We start from the raw sequence: 12,130 nt of genomic DNA, 5'->3' as shown, positions 1-12,130 counted from the left end.
TGAGATTTTTCTTATTAACCCTAAGCAAGTATTTGATCCCTGGTAAGTATGCTGTAATTTTTTCACCGCTCATTCTTATCACGGTTCTTCAAGAAAAGTACAGTTCAACACATTTGTCCAATTTGGTTACAAATTTTGAAATTCAAAATATGTATCACACTAAGCTGTTAGCTCCATTTGGAATTTTAAAAACTAAATTTTTCGCTCAGTAAAAAAAAATTGCATTGTTTACTCCCATATCTACAATATAGCTTATAAGTGTATATTTGTATTGAAAACATAATTTTCTATAACTTTTATATTTAAATATTATTTAAGGTTTTAATATTTAAATATTTAAATAATACATTTAAAAACATAGTTCAACAAGTCCGAATAATCCATCACTTACTTATGACAGAATATTTGTTCAGTATCTTCTGTTTGTTCACTCTTGTGTCATATATCCCATTTTAAGAATCCAAAACTTCTCTTAATGTCAACACTACAGCCTCTTCACAATTCCTACTTATTCCTAATTACCCTTCAGGAGCAAATAAAATGAATTTATCCCAAATTTCTTTGCTTTGAAACAACTTCAGTGAAAATGGTGGTTGTCAATCATATCTACCATTCATATATCCCATTGTTTTCTGCATTAAATTTCATCTAATACTCCCTTATGCCATCAGTGTCACTACAAAGGGGGACAGGGGATGAATCTCATCATGAACAAAGGTATATACACTAGATCTTAGGACGTTCAATCATCTCCTTACTGTATTATGTCCCATCTGAACTACTCATATTAAAATGAGCAACTATATGAACATGGTACTTTTAAGAAAGGATGTTCAAAAATTAATTCATATCTTGTACAAATTTGTATCCAAGAAAGCATGACCTAATAGGCATCACATATGTGAATGAAAAAATTCACTTTCAGCAATGAATGTTGATGACACTCCTTTAGCAAGAGTTGTACCGAGCTACCCACAATTCCTCAGCACTCACTATTCTCATACATGCGGTCGGACAATGTCCAAGGGTGCAGTGATTCTGTCCAGAGGCTTTTCTGGGCCGTTAGAGCTGTCTCAGCCTGTGTACAGGGTTATACAGACACTCTAGGGCATTCATGACTCTGATCACTGGAGCAGCCCTGTACTAACTGCAAATTTATGGAGGAAACTTTCAAGTCCTCTTGCCTCCCAGTTGGGGTAACTCTGTTACCTATTTCATGTGGTCTCAGTTCTCCAACAAAAATGATCTCGGCTTGCTCATCTTACTTTCATCTCACTACATGGCACAACTAGAAGTTGACTAGGTATTCTGCTTTAATGTATATGCAAAGCCCTCTTGTTCAGGAATGTTTGTAGAATAATATTTCTAAATTAGGAATACAATTGGTCTTGTTCTTTCCTGAGGGATAAAATGTCATCTCTCTTCTTCTCTCCCTCTCTCCTTTCTTCCTAACTCAGCTAACCCTCTATCTGAAAGAATTACAAAGGAAGAAATATAGGGCATTGTTTAGCATTCTCAGGAGGATTGGAAATGTTGGAATGACAGCGAGTATCACACATACACTGCTTGAAGTATATTGTAGGATCCGAGGGAAGAGAAAATTTTGACATTCCAGAAAATTTAAGTCATCCTTTTAATATCAGGACCAGGAAGGAACAGGTCACACAGGCAAGAGCCATAAAACTAATTATCTTCACTCTTTCCAGAATACCTGAGCTATAAATGTACAGGGAATCCTGTAATCAGATGCAAAGTTGTGTAGAATATACTTAGTTCCCAAATGTAACTGTGAATTTTATGTATATAATGTGAAAAATCGTTCCAAAGTATTTGAGACTCCAAAAAGTTTCCTAGCTAGCATTCAATATTCTTGCTTAACTTCTCCTTATACCCCTAACTGTATTGAGCATGCATAGACACACAAAAGCTAGGATCAACTATTACCACTTAAGAAAGAAAAGGAGGAAAAAGGCTGTATTATAGGGATTTTGTTTTCTTCCTCAACTCTTGAAGAAGCCTATTTGTATCAGCCCGTGTCAGACAACAAAGTACTTATCAATAAAGTTTTATGAATGTGGTCACATATGAAATATAAGAGCATTCAGTTTCTACCTCTCCTTTTCTCATAAATCCTACATCAGATAGACATTAGCTATATCTGCCAATGTTTCCACGGAATCTTAAAGACTATTCACTGCAAAGCTGGCAGTGTAGCCTGAAAGCAAGTTATGTCTGCGTTGCAAGTTCACACTAAGTGGTTTAAAAATACAACTAAATGTGGCCTGTCTTTATCTTGATAAGACATAAATTATCCCAAGAATATTCTTAGTAAAAATTGAGTCTCCCTGTCAAGCCACTTCTATTAAGAAGGACACAGGTCAGTTTTTAGGAGTTTAGGTGTTATGTGGAAGTTAGGAGCATCTAAATATGGAATATAACTCCATAAAATTATAGTATATTTTATATCAAAGAGAAACGAGAAAAATAAGAAATGTTTTAACTATTTTTTCATATAGCATGTTCATATATAATTACTTCAGTAGTCTCAATGTAGTCATGCAATTGTTTGGGTAAAGAACTAAACTTGAAGTTAAATAGCATAGGTCTGAATTCTTATGGTTTATAACATTCATATATTTTATATGTTCCAGAATAATATGTAATTTCTAAGTTTATAACATAATAATTATAGAAATCTAGGTAAAGTAATACTTCTGTGACACAGTCTCTTCATCTACAAAATGGAATTAATATTGCTTTTCTCCTTAAATTTATATTAAAAATTGGAGAAGTAATATATGTGAAAGAACCTTACATTAAATATGCAAGTTTTATTTGTTGAATTCAAACAGTCATTAAAGAACAAAATAAAACATTACATTTGGATTAACAAAGTAGATACATATATCTCAATCTGAGAAACCTTTAAGCTCTCTTGACCATAAAATGACATTGGATCCTAAAAGAGAATTTGGTAAATATTTGAAACATATTTCAATTTCACAGCTAAATGTTGATTCTGACATTTATTTCCTAAACTTATCATTTGTATACTTACCTGCTATTAAATCCACAGGGGTCATGTGACTAACTGTATGCCCACCGATTTTATTGACAGGTATTCAGCAAGGCCCACAAAGTAAGTATTGAATTTTTTAAAAAAACAGACCCAAAACACCTAAAAGCAAAACACTTAGTAAATTCTTACAATCATGATGATCACAAATTAGTGCTATTATTAAGAAAGAAACTTCTAAACCAAATAAAGTCCTAATACCTCCAAGGAATTTTGTCTCTCTGATACACACACACACGATTAAAAAAATGAAGGAAATGTAAAAAAAATAAATAAATGAAGGAAGTTCTGTGGGAAATGTCCATAATTTCATGCCCAGAATTTCTCTATCAATCTCTTTCCCCAAAGTTCTTCCAAGAAAATAAAGTTGCCTTTCTCTCAACGTTAACTCATCACTTTTCTCATAGCATTTTCAAAAGAAATATTTCCTGTCAGCCGGCCACTTAAACTTTGTGCTGTTAAAGAAATCCAAAAAGGTATCAATTTTGCAACAAAGGATAAAGAGGAGACGAAGTGAACCAACATGGCTTTTAAGCTAAATTGCCGTCACCTGTCACAGGCTGTCTAGGGAGCCTCAAGTTCCCTCTAATAAACTTATGGAGGGTGCGGAGCAAAGGCACCTCAAGGTGCTCTGCGGGTTTTCCCCTGGTAAATTAGGCTGAAAGGAAAAGAGTCCCACCCCCCACCCCCAAACTTGGAGACCAGGGCTGCCCTGCCGCATGCTGTGCCCAGACCTCCTACTTCCACGCCCTTCCAGTCCTTTCCTCGGCTTGGAAAATTGGGCATGAGGCAAGCAAAAGGAAGGACAGAAGGCCAAAACGGGCATCTGGGAAGCCAAATTTCTGTCTCAAAAGCTCGTCTAGAAACGCGTACATAGCGCGTGCCTTGGGGACATCTCCTAAAACCCCGTTCACTGAAGCTAATTCCTCCCGAACGCCCCCACGCCGGCTGAGGATCGCAACCGCCCATCCGCCCCTCCAGCCTGTGCAGCCGCCCCCAAAACCTCCCGTGAATCGGGAAATGTCAAGGCAGCAGCGCCTGGGGAGCCGAGCAGCCTCGCCAGTTCCACGTCTCTGGTTCGAGACCCCTCGGTTCACCTCTTTGGGGAACTCACCTGGAGTCAGGTTTAGACGGCAGCCTCCACCCAGGGGACCGGGAAGCGGCCCCGGGAAGCGCCGCCGCGTCCTGTGAATAACGAGCGCAGCGCAGCGGAGCAGCTCCCCCCGGACCGGCCGCTCCCCGATTCCTCCCGCTCTGTCCGGGAACCGTCCCTCCGTTCTTTCCTCTCCCTCCCCTGCCTGCAGCCGCCGCGCTCCCTCCTCCTGCTGGCGGCGCAGGGCTGTGCTTCCGCCTCCCTCCTGCGGGCGCACGAGCTGCCCGCGCTGCTAAGGAGCAGGCTCCAGGCTCCGCCCGACCAGGGGTGCGCACACGCCCCACGCCGGAGACGAGCTCCCGGGAGCGGAGCTATGGATACGCCTGGTGCGGCCGCTGGAGAAATGAACTGGAGGAGGCATCCAGCATCTCACACTTTCTGGCCACTCAGCTTAACTAAGCCATAACCCCAGACTTCTTCCTAAATCTCCAGTAATTTACAGGTGCTGAAAAGTCAATGAGGGGTTTGAGCACAATCTGTGTTAACAGTATTGCCAGTATAGAGATGCTAATCTGGCTAGATTCTAGGGATGAAATGTTCAAGGGACGGTATATGATTCTTTCTGGTTGTTATTTTGACATATTTTGGCTATACTTACAGATCTGTAAAATAAACCAGCAATCTTCTAATCATGACAACACAGATTCCTAATTGAAGGCAGCTGATACTTATTAAATACCAGGCTCTGTTTAATAGGCTCTTTTTTCCCAGCTGATCTTTACTACAATTCTGTGAGCACTACTAGCACCCCTATTCTATATTTTAAGAATTTGGGACTAACTTTTAAAACAAGACGGTCTTAAAACAAGACTAAGGAACATGTCCAACCTTGCAGAGATTCTAAGTTTCTGAGCCTAAATAATAACTGAAATCTGTAGCTCCCACAACCCATACCCTGTGTATAATGTGTTGCAGCATCTTGGATGGTACTGTGTAACTGAACCAACAAAGATAATAGGACCATCAGCAAATACACACCACGAGACTAATGAATACCTAGAATCCTAGTGAGACTTGTAAATAGTCAAGCACCCTAAGTAACAATAGTTCAAGTGCATGCTAAACATGGTGATTACTTATCAAAGAACAGCAACCAGTATGAGTGAAGACAGGCAAATAATGTTCAAAATGTTCAGAATCAATGTCCAGCCACTTATGAGTTGAATTCCCCACTCTAAAAAAGAGGCCAGATGTGATGTATTCTAAGAAGTCTACAATGGGCGTGGTCTTTTTGCAACCAAAAAGGGCTTTTTAAACACTTGTTTCCCATTAAGAATATGCAATAGCTAATTAATATTAAATCTGAAAATCAATGATAATTTATTTCAACTAACCTTACATGAAAAAATCATTACTCATTCAAGCTTTTAGAATTAGATTAAATAGCATTGAGTATCAAATTTACTTCAACTCATAGAAATAATAGACAGTTAATTAATAAAGTAAGTAATTTAATTAACTTTACTTCTGTGTCATGATGTATTTTTCCTTAGGAAAAGGATAAGACATTTTTTCCATGGTATAAAATACTAGAATATGACTTTTATATTTTTCTTCATGAAGATTAAAGAATTAATAAAATAAGTACAGACATATTTATTGTCAACAAATCTATCCAGATCATTCATTCTCCACTCAAGAAATTATGCTAGGCAAGCTTTATTTCTCCATATGTACAAGGCAATTCAGAGATCAAAAATTTTAAAACACTTAAATGAACATCAACCATTAATTAACTAAGAGTAGATTTTATTTATAAACAACTTTAAAAGACTATAAACAAGGTATAACAAACTTCTACTTTATCAATACTACTACTCCTGTTGAACACAAAGATATATAATTATAGTTTTCTCCCTATTTAAAATATTTATTGATTCTGGCATAATAATGTCATACTCATCCCTCAATAATCAGTGTACATGGAACCAGAAATCTTTTCTTTCACCTAGTCAATGTAAGTATTTCTGTGTTTTGCATGTTAACACTCTATTTATTCTGTGTTTCTAGTGCTTATCCTCAAAATTTTTATAGTTCCGTTCACATATGAATTCTACCAATCAGCACTATATATAAATAATGCAACGTATAAAATGTGTTAAATAAATGGATGTAAGGTTTATGCTAAATTTTTCACATAGTAAGTACTTCAAAACCCTTATTATTTTTCCTTAAGCTTTTATGTGCATATATTTTATCTCTCCAACTAAAGAATAAACTTCTAAATAAGAATAGTTTTGTCTATAAATTTTACGCATTTTAATATATTATTAATCTAAAACCTTGGACTAGAGTTTGGAATTCTTTTATGTATTCATTTATTGATTCAAAAAATAGGTGTCCATGCCATTTTTTCTAAACCTTGTGCAAGATGTAGGGTATACAATGACGTCCAGACTTTAGAGTCCTTGACCTCATGGAGTTTAAAGTGCAGTAATGTACAGTAATTTTAAAATCTATTTATTATTATTTAAAACAATCAATGAATACATTCTTGTTGAAAATAAATGAAAAGTCTGTCTGAATTCCCTGGCCAAGGCCAAAACATGAAAGCAAAACAGCTGCCTGAAAACAGTGCAAGCCACTCTCCAGAGGGTTTCTCTGTTGAAACAGCACATCGCATTATGGAAATAATGAGAAAAATTAGTAACTGTGCAAACGACAGCACATATGCATCTTTGTGGTTTCTGACCTTTTAGCATCGTCGAAGCAAGACCACAAACCTTTCAACACCATGCGTGGTATTAATCTTGCACAGAATATAATGTTTTCACATATTTTATTCTGATTTCCTACAAAGTAATTTCAATTTCTAGCTAAAGCTAATGGATTTTTCTAGTGAAAACATTGTGTACCGAATGACTTTCCAGTGAGATCCGCGTACCATGCGCCATTTTCATGTTCGTGCTCATTTCTCTGAAGTCTGTTTGCCTTTAATTCACCATAATAAAATTCCTTGTGTACTTTTATTGGCAACCATTGCATAGTGACACTTGCATCCAAATGTAATTCCATTTGAGCTTGGCAGTGTTTGCTTTTTTATCAGAAGAGGAAAGTTAGAGGGAACAAGGGGCAAAGATGTGTGTAAGAATATCTGAGGGGCCATCACAGCATCATCACAAATTCAAGATTTTTTTGAAACATTAGACAAGGGACTGACAGCCATGCCCTGGGATGGCTGAAACACTTCACAACCTGCTCATGTTTATGACCAAAATCATCACCTAAAATGAATTCAATGTGTAAATATCATAATATTGTTTGTGTATAAGTAATCATGAAGCAGTTAGGGAAGGGAGTATAATCTAGTAAGAAATTGGAACAAAAAGTGTTAGACAAAATTCAAGAAGATTTAAAAGAAGAAAATTAACCTGTCTGATCTGAACAGAATTGGAAAAGCACATCAATCATAGCTCTATACATTGACCATAGACTTAAAGCATAACATAAAAATAAAGAAGGCAGATAACTCAGGAAAACATTTCTATTAAATCTACTCCATAAAGTTTTCCCATACTTTTATTTTACTAACAGGAGCATACATTTAAATCTCACAAAATCATATATATTTTGTTGATTCAATTTGTAGCAGATAGAGGAGCATGTCCCAGTGCTATGACAGTGAGTTGTCAGTATAACATACCACTGCTTTATATCTTACCCACAGGCTAAAATGTTTACCCCTAGAGTCGTGACTTTGTATATGACAGGAGATTGCTACTAAAAGTAAATATATTTGGCTGAAGGGTAGATACATCTTTAGGCCATTATATCATTCACTAAAATTTAGCAGGCATTTACATATTTACCTACTTAGTTCATATGACAAATATGTTTGAGAGACTGCCATATACAAAAAAAAAGATGGAACCATCTTACAAATTTAGAGATTACTTAAAGAAATGGAACTGAAGGGTTAACTGTGATGGCAAGAATGAAGAGAGCAAAACCAGAGGGTACTTCAAGGAGAACAGGCATGAGAGAGGCATTATAATTTGGAGGGTGCTATGATTTGAACCTATGTGCCCATCCAAAGTTTGTATGTTGAAACTAAAATCCCAGGACAATGACATCAAGAGATGGGGCTTTTGGTTAAGTGATTAAGTGAAGAAGGATCCACCCTCATGAATGAGATAAACGTCCTCGTAAAAGATGCTTTAGAGGAATGCCGGGCTCCTCAGTCTATTCTGCCATGTCCTTACATTGTCCGTTTTTGCCCACTTTTGTCACGTGAAGACGAAGCAAGAAGGTGCCACCTCGGGACCAACTGCCAAATCTCCGCTGCCTTGATTTCGGACTTCTCAGCCCCAAAACTGTGAGAAATACATTTCTGTTTTTTATGAATTACTCAATCTGTGGCATTTGGTTATAGCAGCATACAGACAAAAACAGGGTAAACAGCCTGGTGAGAGTGGATATTTTAGAAACTTGAGATGATTCAATGTCGCTGATTCTCCATTTTCTCATATGTAAAATGAAGGAAATAATGCTGATTACTTCATAGTTCATTGTGCAAATTAAATTAACTATGTAAATAAAGCAAGCAATATAGTTCCTTTTATCTAGTATACATTGTTTAAGTGTTGTTGTCATTACATGAGGAAAACAAGAACTTCCCCAAACAGAAGGATGTGGGAACCAAAACTAAGATATAAGAAAGGACCAAAGTTCACTGTGACAATCTGGTCAAGCGCTGGTTAGGGAAGATAGCATAATGTTACGCATAGATATTATTTTAGGATAATTTTCCTCCACCCCGAACTCCTCTAGCACTTTCCCTACGTCTTTCATTGCACTTCTTCATTTGTCTCTTTAATTACGGTTATTTATATAAATCTTTTAGCTTCCTACAAAAATAAGCTTGTAGTGGGACAGATTCTTGAGGATCTATGTCAAAGCAATTTTTCTATTTCCTACAGCAAGTAACCCAGTAGTAATCACCCAGAATTTGTTAAAAGAATAAACATAGGAAGATTAATTTCCATTTTTTTCTTTGCTAATTTTTAATCAGAATTATACCATTGTTAGGGAGGGAGAAATTATAAATTGAGGACATGAGTATTAACATTTAAATCTGTTATTCTGCTTTATTTTAGAGCTTGCCATGTTTTGTGATTAAAAAGAGAAACAGGACATTCTATATAGCTGTTGCAAAACGTGTGGTCTGTTGGTGAACTAGCAGCACCAGCATTACCAAGAGTTCGTTAGTTTGCAGGACTACTGAGTCAGAATTCGCATTTTGACAAAACTCCAGGTGATTCATGCTCTGCATTTAAGTTGGAGAAGCACTGTTCTATAGTTCTGCTTATGTCCTTTTTTTTTTTTTTTTTATACTTCAGGGTTTTAGGGTACATGTGCACAATGTGCAGGTTTGTTACATATGTATCCATGTGCCATGTTGATTTCCTGCACCCATTAATTCGTCATTTAGCATTAGGTGTATCTCCTAATGCTGTCCCTCCCCCCTCCCCCCACCCCATAACAGTCCCCGGAGCGTGATGTTCCCCTTCCTGTGTCCATGAGTTCTCATTGTTCAATTTGGTGGGACTGTAAACTAGTTCAACCATTGTGGAAGTCAGTGTGGCGATTCCTCAGGGATCTAGAACTAGAAATACCATTTCACCCAGCCATCCCATTACTGGGTATATACCCAAAGGACTATAAATCATGCTGCTATAAAGACACATGCACACGTATGTTTATTGTGGCACTATTCACAATAGCAAAGAGTTGGAACCAACCCAAATGTCCAACAACGATAGACTGGATTAAGAAAATGTGGCACATATACACCATGGAATACTATGCAGCCATAAAAAATGATGAGTTCATGTCCTTTGTAGGGACATGGATGAAACTGGAAAACATCATTCTCAGTAAACTATCGCAAGGACAAAAAACCAAACACCGCATGTTCTCACTCATAGTTCTGCTTATGTCCTAAATGCATTGTCAGTGAAAGAAAATACTATACGTATGATAATAATAACGGTAATATTAACAAAAATGTAACTATTAGTAATTTTCTATCTCTCCCAGATACTAAGTCCTTTATTTAATACTTGTGATAATTCTGCAAAGTTGCAATTGATATCACCTACTAAACTGATTCTCAGAAATCTGAAGTAATTCTCCAAGGTCACAAAGCTAGTGAATCACAAACAAGATTTTTAAACTCTTGCTGCTTCATTCCAAAAACTAAACCGTTTCTAACTCACGGTTAATACATTTGCTTCTGCCTTCCATTTCCTAAATGTGGTTTCCTTTCTATTTCATTAACTTTACTTATACATGACTGATTTTTAACCCTCTCTAATATTTGCAGAATATGGTGTACTATGGTTAATAAGGACAATACCAAGTAATATCATGTTGAGAAAGCGTGCAGAAGTAGCACCAAAAAACAGACATTTTCCAAAATGTTTACTAAAAACGTTCAATAAAAACAAGATTTTCTACTTAGAGTTTCTACCTTGCATAACTCAAATGGAGCATGATTATTAAAATGACAAAAAAGATTCCGTAATTGCCTAAGAGCTAAGAATAAGAATTGCTATATAAAAAAGCATAAATATGCCATATGAATGACATGTATAAGAATCATGGGAGTGCTATTTGGTATTTAGTATTTAGTCCCATTCTGCAGCATGATCAAAAAGAAGCATCTGTACAGTTCACTGTGCATTATAGCACAATAAATCACCTCATTAGGCTCAGATATATGTAAAGATTTACAGTCTGGGAAAGTCCACTAGATATTCTTAATCACTTCTTAGACTGTACTGTCCCCCATATTTCTCTTTTTTCTATAGAAAGTTTGCACATGGAAAGGCTTTATTTGAAATCCAGCAATGAATGGAATGTCTGTGAAGCAAGAAATAGATGGAAATTGACATTTTAAAAGAAAGTTTGGCTTCTGAAGAGATATAGCTGTGACCTTGGTCTTTTTGTTGGAGAGAAGTATTCCCTAGCCTTACTGTACTATTTTTCCCAAAGCACCCTCTCTATTGTTCTCCCTTCATCTCTGGCTCCTATCGTATGGCCCCTCCCTCATTCTATCTGGTGAGTTCTGAGAAAAATGCTTAAATTCTGCAGAGAAGATTGAGAACAATGCTAAATATTCCTCAGAGAAGCAAAATTTTATGTTAACAGTTTATATTTTCACATGAAATTGTCTATCTCTTCTCTCTGTCTCATGTGTGTATGTGTGTATGTGTATATATATATACAGTATAATATACAGTAGATATGTATATATAGAGTATAATATTCAGTATATATGTATATATAGTATAATATACCGTATATATGCATATATATACAGTGTGTGTGTGTGTGTGTGTGTGTGTGTGTATATATTATATATATACTACCATTTACCTCCCAGGCTATACGTCCTGAAATCTTAAAAGTAGAAAGCCCTCACAGGCCGCGGTTGCTCATGCCTGAAATCCCAGCACTTTGGGAGGCCGAGGCGTGCAGATCACCTGAGGTCGGGAGTTCAAGACCAGCCTGACCAACATGGTGAAACCCCATCTCTACTAAAAATACAAAAAATTAGCTGGGCGTTGTGTTGCGCGCCTGTAATCCCAGCTACTCAGGAGGTGGAGGCAGGAGAATCACATGAACCCGGGAGTCGGAGGTTGTGTGAGCCGAGACCATGACATTGCACTGCAGCCTGGGCAATGAGAGCAAAACTCCGTCTCAAAAAAAAAAGGTGGAAAGGCCTTAAAAGACTTTTGAAAATGAGATTTGTCAAATATTTATTAGAGATGAAGAAAATAAGTGCGGACCCACACGTAACTTGTCTGAGGTCACAGAAGTAGGGACCCACATGTAACTTGTCTGAGGTCACAGAGGTAGTCATACTGCAGCAGGCTTATTGGTTTTCCTCTATGACA

This window comes from Symphalangus syndactylus, chromosome 7 (assembly GCF_028878055.3).
Source record: "Symphalangus syndactylus isolate Jambi chromosome 7, NHGRI_mSymSyn1-v2.1_pri, whole genome shotgun sequence".
Taxonomy (NCBI): Eukaryota; Metazoa; Chordata; class Mammalia; order Primates; family Hylobatidae; genus Symphalangus; species Symphalangus syndactylus.
This window is presented reverse-complemented; position numbering follows the sequence as displayed.